Source organism: Ranitomeya variabilis, chromosome 2 (genome assembly GCF_051348905.1).
Source record: "Ranitomeya variabilis isolate aRanVar5 chromosome 2, aRanVar5.hap1, whole genome shotgun sequence".
NCBI classification, from domain to species: domain Eukaryota; kingdom Metazoa; phylum Chordata; class Amphibia; order Anura; family Dendrobatidae; genus Ranitomeya; species Ranitomeya variabilis.
In genome coordinates this window covers 284,391,966-284,414,601 of record NC_135233.1, presented here as the reverse complement: position 1 = coordinate 284,414,601, position 22,636 = coordinate 284,391,966, and positions in this window count along the sequence as shown.

Sequence of the window (22,636 nt, the reverse complement as noted above, 5' to 3'; positions counted from 1 at the left end):
GATGCTGGCAGTTTTATTTTATCACTGCCATGGTGAAGATATTAGGTTCCTTTAAGCAATAAATGTGGGGAATTAGATTTTCTGGTTCTGGCGATTAACCTGGGTAAGGACATTTTGGAATGACCTCACTAGCTGAGAGGTCTAAGAAAGGTGTCCGAGAATATGTATACTGGGAGAGGCTCTCACTGGAGTTAATGTCAATGGCACAGGTGTTATTTGCTGGAAGACTTTTAAAGGGAACCTGACTGGTCCCCCATATATATGCTGGTGGTTTCTGGGCATACAGGACCTGGTAAATTCCCTGTAATTTTAAAATTGTGACTTTCTGAGACAACTCCCATCAATATGTGCTTTGTTAAATGTGCTCTGAAGAATTAGGATTAACAAAATACAACTTATTTTTTAGTAAACTATGCCAGTCTTCTCAGCTCTTCCTGATCTTTAAATGGAGTCTGTGTTTGCTACCTAATCTGAGAGCAGCATAATGTAAGGGACAGAGACCCTGATTATAGTGATGTGTAAACTGTTCTGTCAGCAGGAGATTACCAATAGATGGCTAGTAAACCTACTGTCATGTAGTCCTCCATATTTATGAGCTCCGTATAACCCAACCACCAGCATTGATTGGCCGCTTTCTGCCTATGCACAGTATACAAAGAAAGTTGTTAATCAGTGGCGTGGGAGGGGTTATACAGAGCTCAGCATTCAGAGAACTGGTAACTAATCAGAGTCCCCTAGAGTTGATACTGGTACTAACGCGGAACCACCATACTAATAGTCCTTCTAAGGGTTAATGCAGTGGTATGCTGTTTGTATTAGATACATTCTGCATTTAGCCTACAAACAGTTGCAGCAGCAGGGAGAGTAGCAGAACACAGGCTTAGGCCTTTGCCGTCCATTGGTAAATATATAGCTTCTGCACATGACCACATTCTTGTTTTTTGGGGTAAAAAAATTGACTTTATTGGCATCCATAGAGTATTACGTTGTTTGTGTTACATTATGGTGGTATAACACTCCAAAAAAACACATTTTTTTTTCTTGATTCAATTACTCATCCATAGAGAAGTATGTGCTTCCTGTTAATTTTGCTAGTATATTGCACTCTAAAAAAGCATTGAATTTTTTTCTGGATTCAATTAGTCTTCCATAGAGTATTAAGTATTTTCTGTAAAATTTCAGTGGTATAAAACACTCCAAAAAAGATTGTACATTTTTTCTGGATTCAATTATTCATTCATAGAATATTATGTGTTTTATGTTAAATTTCGGTGGAACATAAGACTACAAAAAAGTATTGAAAACGTTTCTGGATTCAATTAGTCATCCATAGAGTATTAAATGCTTCTGTTAAATTTCTGGGGTATACAACACTTTAAAAAAGCTTTGAAACATTTTTAATAATTCAATTAGTCATCCATACAGTATTACGTGCTTTCTGCTAAATTTCTGTGGTATATAACACTGCAAAAATGCATTCACCATTTTTTTGGGATTCAATTAGTCATCTTTAGGGTATTATGTGCTTTGTGTTAAATTTCAGTGCTATATAACATTCCAAAAAAGAGTTGAAACATTTTTCTGGGTTCAATTAGTCATCCATAGAGTGTTACATTTCAGTTGCATATAATACTCCAAAAAAGTGATCAAAAATATTTGTGGATTCCATTAGTCATACATACAGTGTAATGTGCTTAGTGGACGACAAGGCGCCAAAGACGGTAGAATCCCACAAGACTCCCGAGGTAGCAACAAGAGGAGTATCTGAGCCAGACCAAGTTGTATGAAGGGAAAAGAGGGATGAACCCTTCTTGCAAAACGAATGGGCCTGTGAGAGGCTCCTTGAGGTGGCTCAAGATGGGGCTACCACCCACCAAAAGACTGAACTGCCCTTGGGATTCCCCACCTCCTATGTGGGAGCAGGCAATTGTGAGGGTGACAAGGGGGTGTCACCCATTTCTACATGTCGGGGGCTCAAACACTACCCAAAACCGGACCACTTACAGTCCAGGCACCTGGGAATCAAGCTTCAGGAAGCAGGTGGAGACAGTCCCCCCAGCCTTCCGAGTTAGGAGAAGAAGAAGAGGACACCTGAAGAAGATTACTATATTGCCCTCCCACTCTGTGCAAAGCCTTTAGGAGTAAATTAACTACACTTTCAAATATTTACACTCAAAACATTTTCTGGATTGAATTTGTCCCCCTTAGAGTATTACATATGCTTTGTTACATTACGGTGGTAACTAAAACACCAAAGAATATTCAATTTTTTCTGGATTCAATGAATCATTCATACAGTTTAACAGACTTTGTGTAAAATTATGGTGGTTTAAATTTTTAAAAACTGCTTGGCCTGCTACAGTTCAAAAATTGACTATTGTCATATACTGTAGAACTTGGTTTATGTGAAATTTTGTTGATTTGAAATAAAAACAAAATTGGCCTGCTACAGGTGCACAAGTTTGTTCAAAAATTAACTGATGTTATATATACTGTAGAACCTGCTCTGTCTGAAATTTCGTTGGTTTGAAATAAAAAACAAAATTGGCCGGCTACAGGTGTACAAATTTGGTTGTTCAAAAAGTGACTATTGTCATATATACTGTAGAACTTGTTTTGTGTGAAAGGTTGTTTGTTTGAAATAAAAACAAAAATTGGCCTGCTACAGGAGTAAAAATTTGGTCTGTCGGTACTCGTTTGCCAGCTGCCACTATTTCTCCCTGTGTGGCATCCCTGCCTTGAACCAGCACGTGTCCAGAAGTATCACCTGTGCCCTTACAACGAGCTTACCGGGATTGTCCACTTAATGACCGACACGTGGACAAGTGCTTGTAGCCAGAGATACTTAATTTCTCTGACAGCACACTGGGTGAATATTGTGGAAGTCGGGGCCGAGTCCCACCCTCAGGGCCGCCATCAGGGCATTGCTGCCATGACTGGCATATGGGGCCCAAGGAACAGAGGGGCCCTCATCATCCCCCCCTCTCTTCTGCTGATTGAGCCCCAGAAGCAGGATTCTGCCGCTGCAGTAACTAAAGACGCAGGTTCAGATAAACTGTATTGCACTGTGGGCCCAGTCCACACAACAACAGTTAAAAGCTGCCAGCCAATTGGAGGCTGGCAGCTGACATCAGCGAGCACATCGCCGGCGTATGACGTCATTGTCATTCGCCGGTGAGTGTGTGCTGGAACTGCAAGGACAGAACTTCACCGCAGGAGAATGGCAAGGTAAGAAGAAAGGTTTTTTTTATTATTATTTATTGAAAGCAGCCCGGGGCAGGAATGGAGACACTGGGGCAGGAATGGAAACATGGGGCAGAAATGGAAACACTGGGATAGGAATGGAAACACTGCGGCAGGAATGGAAACACTGGGGCAGGAATGGAAACACAGGGGGCAGGAATGGAGACACTGGGGCAGGAATGGAGACACTGGGTCAGAAATGGAGACATCGGGCAGGAATGGAGACATGGGGCAGGATGGAGAAATGGGGGTAGGAATAGGGGCAGGCTGGAGACATGGGGCAGGATGTAGACACATGGTGCAGAATCATCGGGCAGGATGTAGACGGATGGGGCAGGATCATAGGACAGGTGGGGCAGGATCATGGGACAGATGGGGCAGGATGAGACATCACATGGGGCAGAATGGATACTCATGAGAGCAGGATGAAAGAACATATTGCTGGAGCCAGAAATTAGACACATGGGGGCCAGGATTGGGGATATTATTATCATAGGGACTAATTAAGGGATATTATTACTGCAATGATGTATTTATTTTATACTTTGAGGATATTATTTTAAATGGGGAGCGGTCCTGTTACTGTGCAGAGCAACACTATGTCGCCTTTTTTTCTTCATCTGGTGTAGTGTAGAAGTTGGGAAAAAATTAAGTAATGTGTTCTGCAAGCAGTGCTCTAGATAACTGTGTTATTTTCTGCAGAGATGAGCCCTGGCTGGAAGAAGTGATGGCGGTCTGTGCTGGATGAAGATGAAAAGTGAAGATGAAGAACTTCATCTAGAAACATCACTGGTGAGTCAGTGTGTTACCTTTAGAAAAGCAGATGTAGCGGGCACCACATCAATGTATACAACAGGGATCTACCAAGTGCATATAAAACAGCACAGAGGAAAAGCAAGAAAAAGGATATGCACACACAAGGGATCAACCTGAATATTATACTTCATTTAAATGAAGCTGGCAGCCTATTATATTGTATTTTTTTTATTTATATGAGAGTTTCTATATTTGGAGATTTGTACTTAACCTATTTATATCATATATGAGCACTGCCATCATTGCATTGTTGGGTCCATTTGGGGTGATTATGGTTGGGCAATTTAGCTTTTTTTGGTTTTTAAATGTTTTTAAGTTTGTTACCTTCTTTGCCTTGTTTGTATAAGTCATTTAAATAAAGTATAATATTCAGGTTGATCCCTTGTGTGTGCATATCCTTTTTCTTGCTTTTCCTCAGTGTGTTACCTGTACACTGACACTATACACTGTACACTATATACAGAGCTCCTGTGTACAATGTTACCAGTGATCACTGTATTACCTTTACACTGACCCTATATACAGAGCTCCTGTGTATAATGTCACCGGTAATCACTGTATTACCTGTACCAGGACAAAGCATACTAAGTACAGATCTCCTGTGCATGTATAATGGCACTTATGGTAATATTAGTATTGTGGTTTTTTATTAATGATCAGTATTGTAGTATTCAGTCACTATGTGGTGGTAATATGCTGTCCGGTCATGGTGTGGCAGTATTTGTTCCTTGTATGTGCTGTTATTTGGTCACTATGTGGTGGTAATATGTGGTCTGGTCATGGTGTGGTGGTACTTGTTCCTTGTATGTGGTATTATTGGTCACAATGTGGTGGTAATATGTGATCTGGTCATGGTGCTATGGTATTTGCCCCTTGTATGTAATATTATTGGTCATTTTAAAAATTGAAAAAGAAATAAAAATATACCTAAGTTGTATTGCATATTTTAACCAATGTTTAATAGGTTAGAGTAGAGTAGGGCCCGGCCAAAAGAGTCTACCTTGTTGTGGTGGCGGCTTAAAAAATCTTTTGGCCAAAACTAAAGCTGCTGCCTATATATGTGATCTGGTGATGGGAACTGTTAATGTGTGATTGGTGAGAACGTGGTGCAGATGTGGAGTTTTTCTATGAGTGGGCGGTGGGACTGTGGAAGGTTCGAGGGGTGCAGGCGTGGCTGGGGTGGAGCCTGGGCAGAGCCTCAAGGGGGCCCCGAAAATTTTGTCACTATGGCGCCCTGAAATTCCTAGTGGCAGAGCTGCCCACCCTGACAAAGTACATGTGCTACCGACTCCATCTCCTACACTAGTTTCTGCACCCACTCCTGCTCCTCTTCACCCTCCATCTCCAATGTGCTATCTAAGATCATCCAGATCAGCTGTAAGCTGGAATATCTGCAGCAATGCCTCAGCGAAGCGACAACGGGATCTGCTGAAGCTAATTTGTCTAGGAGAAAAACCACACACCACCACAGAATTATTTAAAGGAATAACAGACCAGACAGATCTGTAGCTGTCTCCGTTGATTCTCCAACCAGGCATGGTCATGTGCGATAATGGCCATAACCTGGTGGAGGCTGCGAAGCGTGGCAAGCTCACGCATACCCTGCTTGACCCACGTGCTCAACTTAGTACGTTTTTGGTCAAGGTACGCCACGTCAGCTCCCATTTCTGCAAGTCATCTACAGCTGCCGGCGCTCTGGCGGTGCTGCAGCAGCGCTTGCAAGTGCCAGCTCACCGACTGGTGCACTGTGTCTCCATGTGCTGGAGCTCCACACTGCACATGATGGCAACACTTTGTGAGCAGCAGACGCCAGTTGTGGAATGCCAGCTCCAAACTGCCAGTCAGTATTCTGGTCAGCCTCCACACATAACAGCTAAAGAGTGGGCATGGATGGTTGACATTAGTGCGTGAGATGGTGAGTGGCGATGACACCATCATCAGTTCAACAGTCCCGCTTCTGTGCCTACTTAAGCAGTCACTGCTGATAATTAAACATGAAGCTTTGCATGCGGACCAGGTGGAGATGGAGGAAGACATGAGACAGAGAGATACTATCAAGCCCAGCCTCATCTCATCTGCTCCACATGGATTGGGTTACAATGAAGAGGTGAAGGCTTGTGGAAGAAGAGGAGGAACAGAAGCTAGTACCCACACAAGTTTCGTACCATCTCTCTTATGTGGATGGGCTGAAGAGGGGAATGAGGAGGAAGAGATGGAGGTGGAAGAGGAGATGGAGAGTAGTCATCATGGTGGAGACAGGGAAGTGTTGGCTATTGGGACCTTGGCACATATGTCAGACTTTAAGTACCACTGCCTTTCCTGTTACCCTCTCGTTATATTCATGGCCAAAAAAGTGTACTAGTTGTTCACTCTGCTATAACCACTCTACAAGGAGAAACTTGCGCCTCTTCATACTGAGGCAGCGAGGTCTACTAAAGTGGTGCTATACCAGAAGGCCATTGTGGAAATATGTTGAAAAAATTCCCATCAGACAACGCTAGTGACAGAGGTTAAGCTTCCTTGCTCAACCAAGGAGGACAGCCGAGGGAGACACACACTAGTACAATAGAGGCAGGGGTATACTGTCAAAGGTCTGGGACAATTTCATGACACCGTCCCAGCATCCAGGCCCTGATGACCGGTTATTTTTTATAAAAAGGGAATGTATAGATGACCCTGTTTGTAATTTTTGGTAGGTTTTGCATAAAGTGCATAACTTTTATGAGTTTAGGAGTACCACTACATGACAATTTGAACAGAATGTGTATGAGGCCCTTCTTTATAATAATAATTTTATTTCTATAGCATCAACATATTCCACAGCACTACATTTTAGAGGAGACTTGTATAGACAATAAAAGACATTACAGAATAACAATAATCATATAATCATAATCATATGAATGAACAGATACCAAGAGAAGTGAAGGTCCTGCTCGCAAGTTTACAATCTATGAGGAAATGGGGCGACATGAAAGGTGGATGATAACTATTGCTTGTATTGTATGGTCCAGCCATCTATATTAAATAGGGTGTTCATGTAATGCTGCATGAACCAGTCCCCAACCAGTATGTGTATGTGTACAGACACAGAGGGCTATTAAGCGCATGTAGGGTGTGTGAATAGATGATACGGGGGTCATGATTTGAAGAAAATGTTGCATAGGCAAAACAGGGAAAGTTAGATAAATATGTTGAGACGGTAGTCCAGTCTTTATGTCTAATACAGGGTGTATCTGAGTGCCTCATAATCCCTAATTTTTGGCACTTCTTGAATGCTTCATAAATTACACTGAAATTTCAATTTTTGGGGTAAAAAAAAATAATTTTGGTTTACTTAACCCCCAAGGGTGGTTTGCACGTTAATGACGGGGCCAATTTTTACAATTCTGACCACTGTCCCTTTATGAGGTAATAACTCTGGAAAGCTTCAACGGATCCTGACATTGTTTTGTCATGACATATTGTACTTCATGATAGTGGTGAAATTTCTTTGATATTACCTGCGTTTATTTGTGAAAAAAAAACCAGACAATTTGGCAAAAATTTAGAAAATGTTGCAATTTTCCAACTTTGAATTTTTATGCCCTTAAAGCAGAGATATGTCACGCAAAATACTTAATAATTTTAGGCAAACTGAAGACCGCGCACACGAGGTAGATTCTAGGAAGTTTATTGAAGCCTACGCGTTTCAAGAGCTTTCTTGCTCTCTTCTTCAGGGCATGTGGTACATAACACAATACAGGGTGTATTTATACAAAGGAAGGGGAGGGGCACAAAGGCCCTTGTACTATGATACATAAGCAAGATTTAAAAACATATATAGTAACATAGAAACATTACACATTACTATTTATATCCTAAAAACATTGATTAATGTTAAAAACCAAAAAAAAAATTAATAAAACCAACCCTAATTTTTTTTATTTTTATTTTTTTGGTTTTTAACATTAATCAATGTTTTTAGGATATAAATAGTAATGTGTAATGTTTCTATGTTACTATACACTCACTGGCCACTTTATTAGGTACACCTGTCCAACTTCTTGTTAACACTTAATTTCTAATCAGCCAATCACATGGCGGCAACTCAGTGCATTTAGGCATGTAGACATGGTCAAGACAATCTCCTGCAGTTCAAACCGAGCATCAGTATGGGGAAGAAAGGTGATTTGAGTGCCTTTGAACGTGGCATGGTTGTTGGTGCCAGAAGGGCTGGTCTGAGTATTTCAGAAACTGCTGATCTACTGGGATTTTCACGCACAACCATCTCTAGGGTTTACAGAGAATGGTCCGAAAAAGAAAAAAAATCCAGTGAGCGGCAGTTCTGTGGGCGGAAATGCCTTGTTGATGCCAGAGGTCAGAGGAGAATGGGCAGACTGGTTCGAGCTGATAGAAAGGCAACAGTGACTCAAATCGCCACCCGTTACAACCAAGGTAGGCCTAAGAGCATCTCTGAACGCACAGTGCGTCGAACTTTGAGGCAGATGGGCTACAGCAGCAGAAGACCACACCGGGTACCACTCCTTTCAGCTAAGAACAGGAAACTGAAGCTACAATTTGTACAAGCTCATCGAAATTGGACAGTAGAAGATTGGAAAAACGTTGCTTGGTCTGATGAGTCTCGATTTCTGCTGCGACATTCGGATGGTAGGGTCAGAATTTGGCGTAAACAACATGAAAGCATGGATCCATCCTGCCTTGTATGGAGCATCTTTGGGATGTGCAGCCGACAAATCTGCGGCAACTGTGTGATGCCATCATGTCAATATGGACCAAAATCTCTGAGGAATGCTTCCAGCACCTTGTTGAATCTATGCCACGAAGAATTGAGGCAGTTCTGAAGGCAAAAGGGGGTCCAACCCATTACTAGCATGGTGTACCTAATAAAGTGGCCGGTGAGTGTATATGTTTTTAAATCTTGCTTATGTATCATAGTACAAGGGCCTTTGTGCCCCTCCCCTTCCTTTGTATAAATACACCCTGTATTGTGTTATGTACCACATGCCCTGAAGAAGAGAGCAAGAAAGCTCTTGAAACGCGTAGGCTTCAATAAACTTCCTAGAATCTACCTCGTGTGCGCGGTCTTCAGTTTGCCTAAAACTACTACCCTCAACATCCTTTTGGATTTTCGTGGAGACCTGCTGCTACGGTTATGCCTGCATGGGAGTTGTGACCTAGGTTCACAACTTCAATAGGTGAGCACATTCCCTACTAAGGACTGTATTCTTTCATATACAGTGTGACACATTGGGGGCGCCTTGTTGTTTTTTTTTCCTTTATTAAAATACTTAATAAGTAACATTTCCAACATGTCTACTTTACATCAGCACAATTTTGGAACCAACATTTTTTTTGTTAGAGAGTTATATGGGTTAAAAGTTGACCAGCAATTTCTCATTTTTACAACACCATTTTTTTTATGGACTACATTACATTTGAAGTAACTTTGAGGGGTCTATATGATAGAAAATACCCAAATGTGACACCATTCTAAAAACTTCAGCCCTCAAGGTGCTCAAAACCACATTTAAGAAGTTTATTAACCCTTCAGGTGTTTCACAGGAATTTTTGAAATGTTTAAAAAAAAAAGAATATTTAACTTTTTTTCACAAAAAATGTAATTCAGCTCCAATTTGTCTTATTTTACGAAGGGTAACAGGAGAAATTGGACCCCAAAAGTTGTTACACAATTTGTGCTGAGTATGCTGATACCCCATATGTGGGGGTAAACCACTGTTTGGACGCATGGCAGAGCTCGGAAGGGAAGGAGTGCCATTTGACTTTTCAATGCAAAATTGACTGGAATTGAGATAGGACACCATGTCACGTTTGGAGAGCCCCTGATGCGCCTAAACATTGAAATCCCCCACAAGTGACACCATTTTGGAAAGTAGACCCCCTAATGAACTTATCTAGGTGTGTGGTGAGCACTTTGACCAACCAAGTGCTTCACAGAAGTTTATAATGTAGAGCCGTAAAAATAAAAAATCATATTTTTTCACAAAAATGATTTTTCGCCCCCAATTTTTTATTTTCCCAAGGGTAACAGAAAAAATTGGACCCCAAAAATTGTTGTGCAATTTGTTCTGAGTACGCTGATATCCCATATGAGAGGCTAAACCATTGTTTAGGCGCATGGCAGAGCTCGGAAGGGAAAGAGCGCCGTTTGACTATTCAATGCAAAATTGACTGGAATTGAGAGTGTTTCACTACAGTTTATAACGCAGAGCCGTGAAAATAAAAAATCTTTTTTTTTCCAAAAAATTTTTTTTTTAGCCAGCAGTTTTGTATTTTCCCAAGGGTAACAGGAGAAATTGGACAGCAAAAGTTGTTGTCCAATTTGTCCAGAGTATGCTGATACCCCATATGTGGGGGGGAACCACTGTTTGGGTGCACGTGAGAGCTCGGAAGGGAAGGAGCACTGTTTTACTTTTTCAATGCAGAATTGGCTGGAATAGAGATCGGACGCCATGTCATGTTTGGAGAGCCCCTGATGTGCCTAAACAATGGAAACCCCTCAATTCTAACTCCATCCCTAACCCAAACACACCCCTAACCCTAATCCCAACCCTAACCACACCCCTAACCCCAACACACCCCTAACCCTAATTTCAACCAAAGCCCTAACCATACCCCTAACCCTGACACACCCCTAACCCTAATCCCAACCCTAATCCCAACCGTAAATGTAATCCAAACCCTAACCCTAACTTTAGCCCCATCCCTATCTGTAGCACTAACCCTAACTTTAGCCCCAATCCTAACCCTAACTTTAGCCCCAATCCTAACCCTAACTTTAGCCCCAACTCTAACCCTAACTTTAGCCCCAACCCTAGCCCTAACTTTAGCCCCAACCCTAACCCTAACTTTAGCCCCATCCCTAACCCTAACTTTAGCCCCATCCCTAACTGTAGCCTCAACCCTAACTGTAGCCCTAACCCTAACTTTAGCCCCAACCCTAACTGTAGCCCTAACCCTAACTTTAGCCCCAACCCTAATCCTAATGGGAAAATGGAAATAAATACATTTTTTTAATTTTATTATTTTTCCCTAACTAAGGAGGTGTTGTAGGGAGGGTTTGATTTACTATTTATAGCATTTTTTTAGTGGATTTTTTATGATTGGCAGCTGTCACACACCAAAAGACGCTTTTTATTGCAAAAAATAGTTTTTGCGTCTCCACATTTTGAGAGCTATAATTTTTCCATATTTTGGTCCACAGAGTCATGTGAGGTCTTGTTTTCATGGGACAAGTTGACGTTTGTATTGGTACCATTTTCGGGCAAGTGGCTTTTTTTATCGCTTTTTATTCCAATTTTTGTGAGGCAGAATGACCGAAAACCAGCAATTCTTGAATTTCTTTTGGGGGGCGGGGGCGTTTATACCGTTCTGCGTTTGGTAAAATTGATAAAGCAATTTTATTCTTTGGGTTAGTATGATTACAGCGATACCTCATTTATATCATTTTTTATGTTTTGGCGCTTTTATACAATAAAAACTAATTTATAGAAAAAATAATTATTTTTGCATCGCTATATTCGGAGGCCTATAACTTTTTTATTTTTTCGCTGATGATGCTTTATGGCAGCTCGTTTTTTGCAGGACAAGATGATGTTTTCAGCGGTACCATGTTTATTTATATCCGTCTTTTTCATCGCGTGTTATTCCACTTTTTGTTCGGCGGTATGATAATAAAGCGTTGTTTTTTGCCTTGTTTTTTTTTTTTTTTACCGTGTGCACTGAAGGGGTTAACTAGTGGGACAGTTTTATACGTCAGGTCGTTACGGACGCGGCAATACTAAATATGTTTACTTTTATTGCTTTTTTAGTTTAGATAAAGAAATGTATTTATTGGAAGAATATTTTTTTTCTTTATTTAGGAATTTTTTTTTACACATGTAAATATATATATTTTTTTTACTTTTTTGCTTTGCCCCAGGGTGGGACATCACTATGTAGTGTCAGATCGCTGATCTGACACTTTGCAAAGCACTGTGTCAGATCAGCGATCTGACAGGCACTGCAGGAGGCTTGCCGGCGCCTTGTTTTTGAGCTCAGATACTACTGTCACAGTGCTGTACTTTCCCTTTTTCTACATAACATAGAAGAAGAAGTGCAGTTTAAAATAAAAGGAAGGATTGGTCAGGCTCAAGAGCAGATGGAAGACCTGCCTAGGCTGTAGAGCAGATGGAAATTCTACACTGGCTCAAGAGTAGATAGAATATATGCTTTGACTCTAGAATTGATAGAAGACCTACCCAGGCTCCAGAGTAGATGGAAGATCTGACAGGGCTGTAAAGTACATGAAAGACTTGCTTAGGCTCTAAAATAGATGGAAATCATGACCAGGCTATAGAGTAAATGGAAGTCATTACCAGGCTGTAGAGTAAATGTAAGACTTTCCCCTGAGCTAGAGCAGATGGAATACCTGCCCAGGCTCTAGTAGATGGAAGTAGATGGAAGACTTGACCAGGTTTTAGAGCAGATGGAAGACTTGACCAGGTTTTAGAGTAGATGGAAGACATGCACAAAGGTAAGGAGATGGACATATTGCCCACGTTCCCCCTTAAAGAATAAGTTTATATAAGTTTAATGTTGTAATGTGAATTGTGATATACATCAATATTGTGTATTGTGTGTTGTCCAGTGGTAGGGAGAGTTGGCGTTAAGTCTGGGACTAGCCTGTCAGGACGTCAGATAGGTCCAAGTGTGCATAAAAAGCACACTGAGCAGTCCGAACTGAGCAGTGCCACGTGACATGGGTGTCCCTAATGTGAAAGGAGACCATGACAAGGAATAGGAAGGATCTAGCAGAAGTAAGGAGAGAAGTGACCAAATGTCAGAGTGGTTGATCAAATACTGGTCCAGGGGAAGGACACTAAGCAGTGTAGCCCAGAGTTTATAACTCTGGGAAATAACAGGCCAATATGGGACAGAATATATGAGATGAACAGAGTGCACCGGGCAGGGGTTCAAATGCATGAGGGACAGAGAAGTTAAGTACCGGCCATACTGGCAACATAGTTCTTTGGAGGGGAAAGAAGATGCAGGACTGCGGGTTGATTAAAGGACTCTTGCTAACTGGACTGTAGCACTGACCTGAATTGTGGTGAAGAAGTGAGAAACAGTGAAGATAGGACAAGTAATGAGAAAAGAGGAAGGGTTTGAAACTGTGTGCGGAAAATGCTACGTATTGTGAAGAAAACATTCATTAAGATGCACCCACTATTTACCCCAAGTTTATTTTTGACTTGTGGTTGCCCTCATTGAACTGTAAAACATCTGGTCCTGGTCAACCAAAGCCATAGGTTACATGCGGCCTGCAACGGCATACCCCCCCCCCCCCATAGTACAACTCCATTCACCCAGTAAGGACCCTCACTTTCATGTAACATTTTGGTGGCTTGAGAGATGAGTAGCTTGCCCACGACTACCACCCTGCGCCACGTTACACATACTCTAGAGAAGATGGAATTCTTGACTCAGCTCTAGAGCAAATGGAAGGCCTGTCTAGGCTTTAGAGCAGATTGATGGCATACTCAGGCTCTGTGGTCTAAATGGTATGCATAGGCTTTAGAATTGACAAAAGTCTGCCCAGGCTCTAGAGTAGATAGAAGAGCTGCCGAGGCTCTAGAATACACAGAACACCTGCCCAAACTCTAAAGTAAATGAAAGCCATGACCAGGCTGTAGAGTAGATGAAAGACTTGTCCAGGGTTTAGAGCAGATGGAATGCCTGCCCAGTGTATAGAGCAGAATGAAGTATGCCTAGGCGCTAATGAAGTATTCCTAGGCTCTAGAGTAGATGAAATACATGTGCAGGCTCTAGAGCACATGCAATGTTTGCCCATGCTCTGTAGCTGATGAAAAATATGTCCAGACTTTAAAGTAAATGGACTACTTGCCCACGCTCTAGACCAGACGGAAGACCTCTCCAAACTCTAGAGAATCTGGTCTTCTCAGGATCTAGAGTAGATAGAAAACCTGCCTAAGGTCTAGAGTAGATTTAAGACCTACCCAGGTTGTAAAGTAGAATTAAAGCCTGACCAGACTCTAGAGGAGATGGAAGACCTGCCCACACTTTAGAGCATATAGAATACCTGCCCAGAATATAGAGAATATGGAAGACCTGCTCAATTAAAAAAATCTTGGCAGCTCAAAAAAGACAAATTATCAATTTCCAGACAATCATCTCAAAGCTAAATATTTTCTGCTTAATAAGGTTTCCTGAATTGCACACAAATGCTTGATTCCTATTCCATATCTACTGAAGCCTATATTGCAACACAATAATGAGTCATTAACTCATTATGGTTTTATGACTCTATAAATGCCCTGTGCTTGAGTCTGCCATAACACATGACCCCAGCAAACATTGGAAGCATGTGTCTTACTACAATTTATAAAAGGGTGACGAAAAACATTTAGAACATTATCCATTCTTCGCACTTCATATAACTCCAGACCAGCAGAGTTCAGTGTTTACTATGACTCATTACTGAGCAATCGTACATGACCATTTTCCACACAATACCAATGTCACACACTAGGTAATTGTAACTGGGGAGTTTTAAGTTCTTATTTATTTATAATAATACACTCAAATCCTGAGAATTAAGGCCCCGTCTCACTAAGCGATTTACCAACGATCACGACCAGCGATACGACCTGGCCGTGATCGTTGGTAAGTCGCTGTGTGGTCGCTGGGGAGCTGTCACACAGACCGCTCTCTCCAGCGACCAACGATCAGGGGAACGACTTCGGCATCGTTGAAACTGTCTTCAACGATGCCGAAGTCCCCCTGCAGCACCCGGGTAACCAGGGTAAACATCGGGTTACTAAGCGCAGGGCCGCGCTTAGTAACCCGATGTTTACCCTGGTTACCAAAAAAAACAAACAGTACATACTCGCCTTTCGGTGTCCAGGTCCCTTGCCGTCTGCTTCCTGCTCTGACTGAGATCCGGCCGTACAGTGAGAGCAGAGCGCAGCGGTGACGTCACTGCTGTGCTCTCACTTCTCACTGTACGGCCGGCAGTCAGTGAGAGCAGGAAGCAGACGGCAAAGGACCTGACGGACATCAGAAGGCGAGTATGTATTGTTTTTTTTTTTTTACATTTACGCTGGTAACCAGGGTAAACATCGGGTTACTAAGCGCGGCCCTGCGCTTAGTAACCCGATGTTTACCCTGGTTACCAGTGAAGACATCGCTGGATCGGTGTCACACACACCGATTCAGCGATGTCAGCGGGGCCTCAACGACCAAAAAAAGGTCCAGGCCATTCCGACACGACCAGCGATCTCGCAGCAGGGGCCTGATCGCTGGTACGTGTCACACATAGCGAGATCGCTATGGAGGTCGCTGTTGCGTCACAAAACTTGTGACTCAGCAGCGATCTCGCTAGCGATCTCGCTATGTGAGACGGGGCCTTTAGTCCCGGCACTGAGCAGATTACACTTCTCCGTACACATCAGTGGTGCTCAACAATGATAAATAGAAAGTCCTTAAGATAATTCCAAAACCAGAACTAGGAAGAAGCGTGTATCGGGCGTGATACAATGGCTGACCATGTATTTTACATATGTCTCCTCCCTATATTTTAAAGCCTTTTGGAATAAAGTTTGCTGAATTGTAAAGTACTAGTGAGTTCCATAATTCATCTCATAATTTATGTTTTATAATAATAGAGTCTTTAGGATCCTTATGTAAGTGGCAATTACCGGATAATCTTATTCTTAGTGATGTTTTACTCTTTAACGTTATACTGGCTATACATAAAAGGTCTTGTTCACATCAGAGTTACACATTGGTAGTATCACATGATGTATACCTCCTGTCAAAGGATGCAACTTATAGGAGAATGTTATGATCTGGTGGCCTAGGAGCAGCATGGACGAGCTCTGGAGTAGGTGGCCTCTATACTGACCGCAGACCCTGAACTTAACACCGCAACTATAAGTAGCCGTGGGATGTTCCTGTCACTCCCTCGACACCTCGTCACAGCCGGAGGACTAATTACCCCTAAAGAAAGAAACAGGAAAACTATCTTGCCTCAGAGAAAATCCCCAAAGGAAAGACAGCCCCCCACAAATATTGACTGTGAGAGGAGAGGGAAATTACAAACGCAGACTGAAAACAGAATTTAGCAAAGGAGGCCACGCTACCTAGAAAGAAAAGACAGGACAGAGTACTGTGCGGTCAGTATTAAAATACTACAAAAATCCACCACAGAGAATACAAAAATCTCCACACCTAACTAAAGGCATGGAGAGTAACTCTGTGACTCCAGAGCTTCCAGCTTGGCTGAATAAATCCTTACACAGACAAAGCTGGACAAGAAAAAACATAGCAATTCACTGAACTATAAAGTCCACCACATGTGGACTGCAAAAACAAAGCCAGGACTTATCTTTGATGATTTGGACAATCCAGCAGGAGAAACCAAGCAGAGATGTGAATCCTCCAGAAAAACAATGGACAACTGGCACTCACTAAAGGGTGAAGCCAGACTAAATAGCCCCATCCAAAGTGGAAGCACCTGATGACTGCTGTGAAGGACAAACAGCAGCACTACCACTTATAACCACCGGAGGGAGCCCAAGAGCAGAACCCACAACAGAATTCACAACAGGAGAATACATCAATAATTGGCTCACTTGGTAAAGAAAAAAGTACTCTTGTATTTTTACTATATACCCTTATATAGCATTGTGTAAACATCTATTCTGTTCCTTAGAGCAAAACACAGTTTTAGCATATGCTAAGTGAATGGGGGTTTACATAAACATTGTGGTACACAGCAGGAACATTCCCGACACATGTGCCAAATGTAGCTCTAAAACATGATGTCAGCAGAGTTAGGATTCCAGTTAAAAATGTGTATATGTAGAAAGGGTGATCACAGACACCTATGGCAGCACTTACCTTTTAGACAGTAAAAAACGGATATATCAAAACCAAGTCAATTTTCCATTATACACATAGCATATAATCTGCTGGAACAGAACAACAAGACAAACAAGACTGCAAGAAAGTATAACGACAAAATATAGCAAATGCCAGTGCCACTGTTTACTGCAATTTATCTGGGGTGGAAAAGTTTAACAAATATTTAGCATGAAATGTGTGTTGTAAGTTAGGCCTATGTGATGGCAAGGATCGAAGGGTCGAGGCATGAGGACAGATTCAGCAGCAGAAACTAGACAGTGGAGCAAAAAATATTGCACTCTCCTCTTCACCTATGATGTCAGTTACATTCCATATATCCCTGTTGGCTGTCATAAGGTTTTTAATGAGCTCCAACCCACTCTTAGTTAACGTCCCCTGGAAGAAGCATGGCGAAATGGTGGCAACTGAGTGTGGAGCAGCTGGTGGTCCAGATCCTTTCCCCCATAGCTGTAAATAAGTACAAGACTTAAAACCATTTATGACACACCTGAAAGTGTATTCAATGGGATCTCTGAGTACACTTATCTTTAAGTACAAGAAACTTGTCACAAACCAATATGGTTAAGTCAAGCAGACGACATAACTTACACCAACAACAGGATGGAATGGGGAGAGGAAGGCCCTCACAGTAGGGAACAAGGGATGGAGCACCTCCTGAGCTCTAACTTGTCCCTAAACTCCCCTAAGGCCCTAAGCGGGTCCTTCCCCTCACCGCCAACTCATGCATAAACCCTGTTTGTCACCTCATTATTCCCTGGCTAGTGCACTGGCTGGCAAGGACGCTAGCCTCACCACTGCAGATGGTGAAAAGCACAGGGAGAGGGACAACAACAAGACAGACAGCAAAAGGGAAAATAAAACTTAACACTGTGCCCACTGAAAAGCACCACACAGCTCAGGATACTGCACCAGGACCACGAACTCCACGAACACAGCAGAAGCACCACTGCAACCAGAGAGATTTTTACTCCAGGCTTGGTCACCACCCACATTAGCTGACCTAGCAACTCAACAGATTGCAGCAAGGAAAACTGTCATTAACCCTTGCTGGCGAGAAAGCAAAAAACAATGTTTAAATTAAAGCAGAGCCAGAGCTGTCACGAATCCAAAAATGGATCGTGACAGATCTAAGCACCAGCACTTTAAGGTAATTAAAGATGACAACTTATCTAATGCTGATAAGAGCTCTGGTTCATATTGGCACTTGCACTTTACTTTTCATGTTTACCCTTATATTTGTATTCAGTTAGAAGTATAATTTGTAAGACTTTATTCATGCATTTTCTGCACCATCCATGTCTGTTCCAATTGGGTAATCTCTGCTTATTTAATGATTTTTTTTTCAAAAAATATATTTAAATAAAAACTGTACAGTTTAATGATAACTAAGACATGTGTCTCTTCTCAGCCTGAGACTGAGGAACCTTAGGCAGTGTGTGATACTATTTTGTGTTGAAGTGCTATGCACATTAATTTTTGACTAGTGTGTTTAGCATATTTGTATGTCACACTATTTTTTCTTTAAACTTACTCTACTATATTTTCTTGTAAGCACTGTACATTTTCTATTAAAGCTTACAGGGTAACTGTGCTTTCAAGCAACTTTTCAGAAAAAGGTGTCCTGTGTGTACATGAGGAATGACAATATATCTGTCCATTATTTGACTTATATCCTGGGTTGGTATACATGGATATATGGCGCTCTTTTACAATGTGATGCTCAAGTAACAGTTCCACGAGGTATCCAAGGTAATATAAAGGTAATATAAAGTACTCGTCACTCCAAAATTTTGAAGTGACAACTGCTTTACATTACCTTATATCCTGCATTCTCACCAGTTTTCCCCTCTGCATTGTGCATGGTTAGTGTTGAGCGATACCTTCCGATATTCGAAAGTATCGGTATCGGATTAGATCGGCCGATACCGGCAAAATATCGGATCTCGCCGATACCGATACCCGATACCAATACAAGTCAATGGGACACAAATATCGGAAGGTATCCTGGATGGTTCCCAGGGTCTGAAGGAGAGGAGACTCTCCTTCAGGCCCTGGGATCCATATTCATGTAAAAAATAAAGAATAAAAATAAAAAATATGTATATACTCACCCCTCCGGCGGACCCTAGACCTTAGCGATGTAACCGGCAGCCTCCGTTCCTAAGAATGCAGAGTGAAGGACCTTCGATGACGTCGTGGCTTGTGATTGGTCGCGTGACCGCTCATGTGATTGCTCACGCGACCAATCACAAGCCGCGACGTCATCGCAGGTCCTACACTCACTGCATTCTTAGGAACGGAGGCTGCCGGTTACATCGCTAAGGTCCAGGGTCCGCCGGAGGGGTGAGTATATCCATATTTTTTATTTTTATTCTTTATTTTTTACATGAATATGGATCCCAGGGCCTGAAGGAGAGTCTCCTCTCCTCCAGACCCTAGGAACCATACACTGGAAACTTCCGATTACGATTTCCGATATCACAAAAATATCGGAACTCGGTATCGGAATTCCGATACAGCAAATATCGGCCGATACCCGATACTTGCGGTATCGAAATGCTCAACACTATGCATGGTGTATCTGTAGCATCCAGTCCACTGCTTTCTGGGGGTAGGAGATGAGCTGCAGTGATTTATTCCATAGACAGCACAGAGAGGGGGCTTCCTGCTCTTCATTCACTTTTTAGCTCTCAGAGACCAGCTGCAGCAGCATGGATGACAATATACAGCAGAACTGAGCTGTCTTGATCTGAATCAACCTCTGATGTGAGGTAAAACACTTGTTACAGAGCTCTGAACCATGTTTTCTGTATGCTTTGGTCTGTTTCCTTCCCTTCTGCTCATTCCCTTTCTGCTCACTCCTCCTCCTCTCTCTCCCCTCTTCATAGTGAATATTGAGCTGTGTCACAGGACACCTGCAATCTGTCTCCTCTGAGCAAGACAGACTTTTGCTGCTTTTTCACAATAGATAGCAGGTTAGGAGGCAGGAGGAGGAGAAGAAGAGTTTGATAAGTGGGGAAGGAAGCTGATTTCTCTGATAAAATACATTACAGTTTCTTATAATCACCTGTGCTATTGATTTCTGTAAAGTTTTTTGAAAGTAAAGTTCTGTTTTAAAATTTTCATATACTTGGTCCTTGTATGGCCTTTGACAGTTGGACAGCATTGTGTATTATGAGGAATCATCAACAAGTTTGATGAGTGGTGAACAGTGTTTTGTGTATCTAGGGTATATAGACTGTTTAGGGTGTGATTGATGCTCAATTTGCAACCTATAGTAGACAGCTAGTGCAAGACTGAGTGAGTGGAGATTAACTCCTTGCAGTAATACCCCACGTCATGTGCTGAATAGGGATGAGCAAACCCTAACAGGAAAGTTCACGGTCCGTTCCGGACACCTAGTGTCTATTACCGAACCGTGAACATGGACTTTTTACTGTACATCTTGTCGTGTTTATGTTCGCCAGTCTAATAAAGCTTATTGAAAGACTGCAGGGCAGCCAATCATCATGCTTTTAGACTGTGGGCACTTCTGGAGCATCACACCCATGCCAAGAATTGGCATGGCTGTGATTGGCCAGTGCAGCAGGATCACGAGTGCTGCCACCATTATGCTCTCATTGGTGTAGGGATAGGACGTATCTGGAGTGAAGGACAGAGTCTGACTGCAAACTCTGCAAAAAAAAAAGCGCTGTGTACTCTGCAACCTACATCTGTGCTAGTACTGTGATAAAAGATGCTGTGTGTACTCTGTTAACCAGTCTGTGAGAGTCCTGTGTTTAAAGCCGCTGTGTGTACTCTGTACCCCCACACATGTGGGAGTATGACTGCTGTATACATGACATAGGATACACTAAGACGGCGGTATACATCACATAGGATACACTGAAACTGCCCTACAAATCACAAAGAATATGCTGATACTGTATAAATCACCAAAAATATACTGAGACTTTATTATGTTTCATAAGGGGCACATTGAGACTCTGCCGTATAATATCACATAAAGTAAATTGGAATCCTGTGGGAGTGGCTCTGGTGAGAAGAAGCTAAAAGGAGCCGAGGACTGCAAGTGCAGTGGTACGCCCATGTAGCGCCCGCTAGTGCAGTGGGGTACCCGGTACCGGGTCTGACACAGTTCTTAAAGGGGAAGGTCACGGCAGCAGTGACCCAGTCCGTGGCCCTGGGCGTACAATAAAAGAGTCAATAAATGAAAAGGGAAAATAAAGTTTATAGGAAATTGTTCGTTACGCCACCTGTAGTACTCGGCAATAAAGGTGTTAGCTGACTCTGCTTCAGAGTCTGCTGGGGCTGATGGTGATGCAGCAGAGTTGGTACTGCTCTCCACAGGTAGATCTAGACCCCAGGGCAACTGTATGAGTAAATGATAAGATGATGGTGGTAGTGGTAGGCTGGGCAGGTGTTGTAGAAATAATGCAAGGACACAGTAAGGTGCAGTTTCAACTTTAGTGAAGAATATCGTGGCACAGCTGTGTCGGTGCTCAAGATAGGTTTCCCACACCAGTAAGCATATAGTAAGTAAAAAAGTTGGCACTCAACTTGTGAATAGTGATGATTTGAAGAAAAAGATATTTATTACTTGGATAGCAGTCCAGTATAATAAACGTTTCGGTCAAACATTTAGACCTTCTTCAGTAAACTGCGTTAGAAATGTATAGCAAAACAATAATAAGTATATAAAGGTAACAACAAAAGGTAATACAAAACGTAATAATAAGGTAAATCTCACAATCATTATGTGATATGTGATGGATTGGAAGGCAGGAAAGATAGGGTAGGGGTGGAGTAACATCTTTTTACATACCCGACTGCTTATGTAGTGACAAATGTAGAATATCACTGGATGTAGACTAGGTCCTATGATATGGTTACAAATGGATCCCTAAGGCGAAAGAAATACCTTATGATAACGGAAAAAGAGCTATATGATGAAGTATGCAATGTAGATAACAGGCGTAGGGGATAGTGACGGTATACTAACCGAGTAAACATAACGTGTACGCCCAGCATTCCGGTTTTATGGTAAGAATGAAGGCTGAAATATAACATATAGACATATTGGAGTAACTTAGTGATAGAGAAAAGATTTGCCTATATGGGAACTGCGAAGATTCTCACCTAATATAGATAACTCGAACTTGAGTAAAGGTACCGTCACACTACGCGACGCTGCAGCGATACAGACAACGATGCCGATCGCTGCAGCGTCGCTGTTTGGTCGCTGGAGAGCTGTCACACAGACAGCTGACCAACGATGCCGAGGTCCCTGGGTAACCAGGGTAAACATCGAGTTGCTAAGCGCAGGGCCGTGCTTAGTAACCCGATGTTTACCCTGGTTACCAGTGTAAAATGTAAAAAAACAAACACTACATACTCACCTTCGCGTCCTCCGGCGTCCGCTTCCTGCACTGACTGAGTGCCGGCCCTAACAGCAGAGCGGTGACGTCACCGCTGTGCTGTGCTTTCACTTTACGGCCAGCGCTCAGTCAGTGCAGGAAGCGGACGGCGGGGGACGCGAAGGTGAGTATGTACTGTTTGTTTTTTTACATTTTACACTGGTAACCAGGGTAAACATGGAGTTACTAAGCGCGGCCCTGCGCTTAGTAAC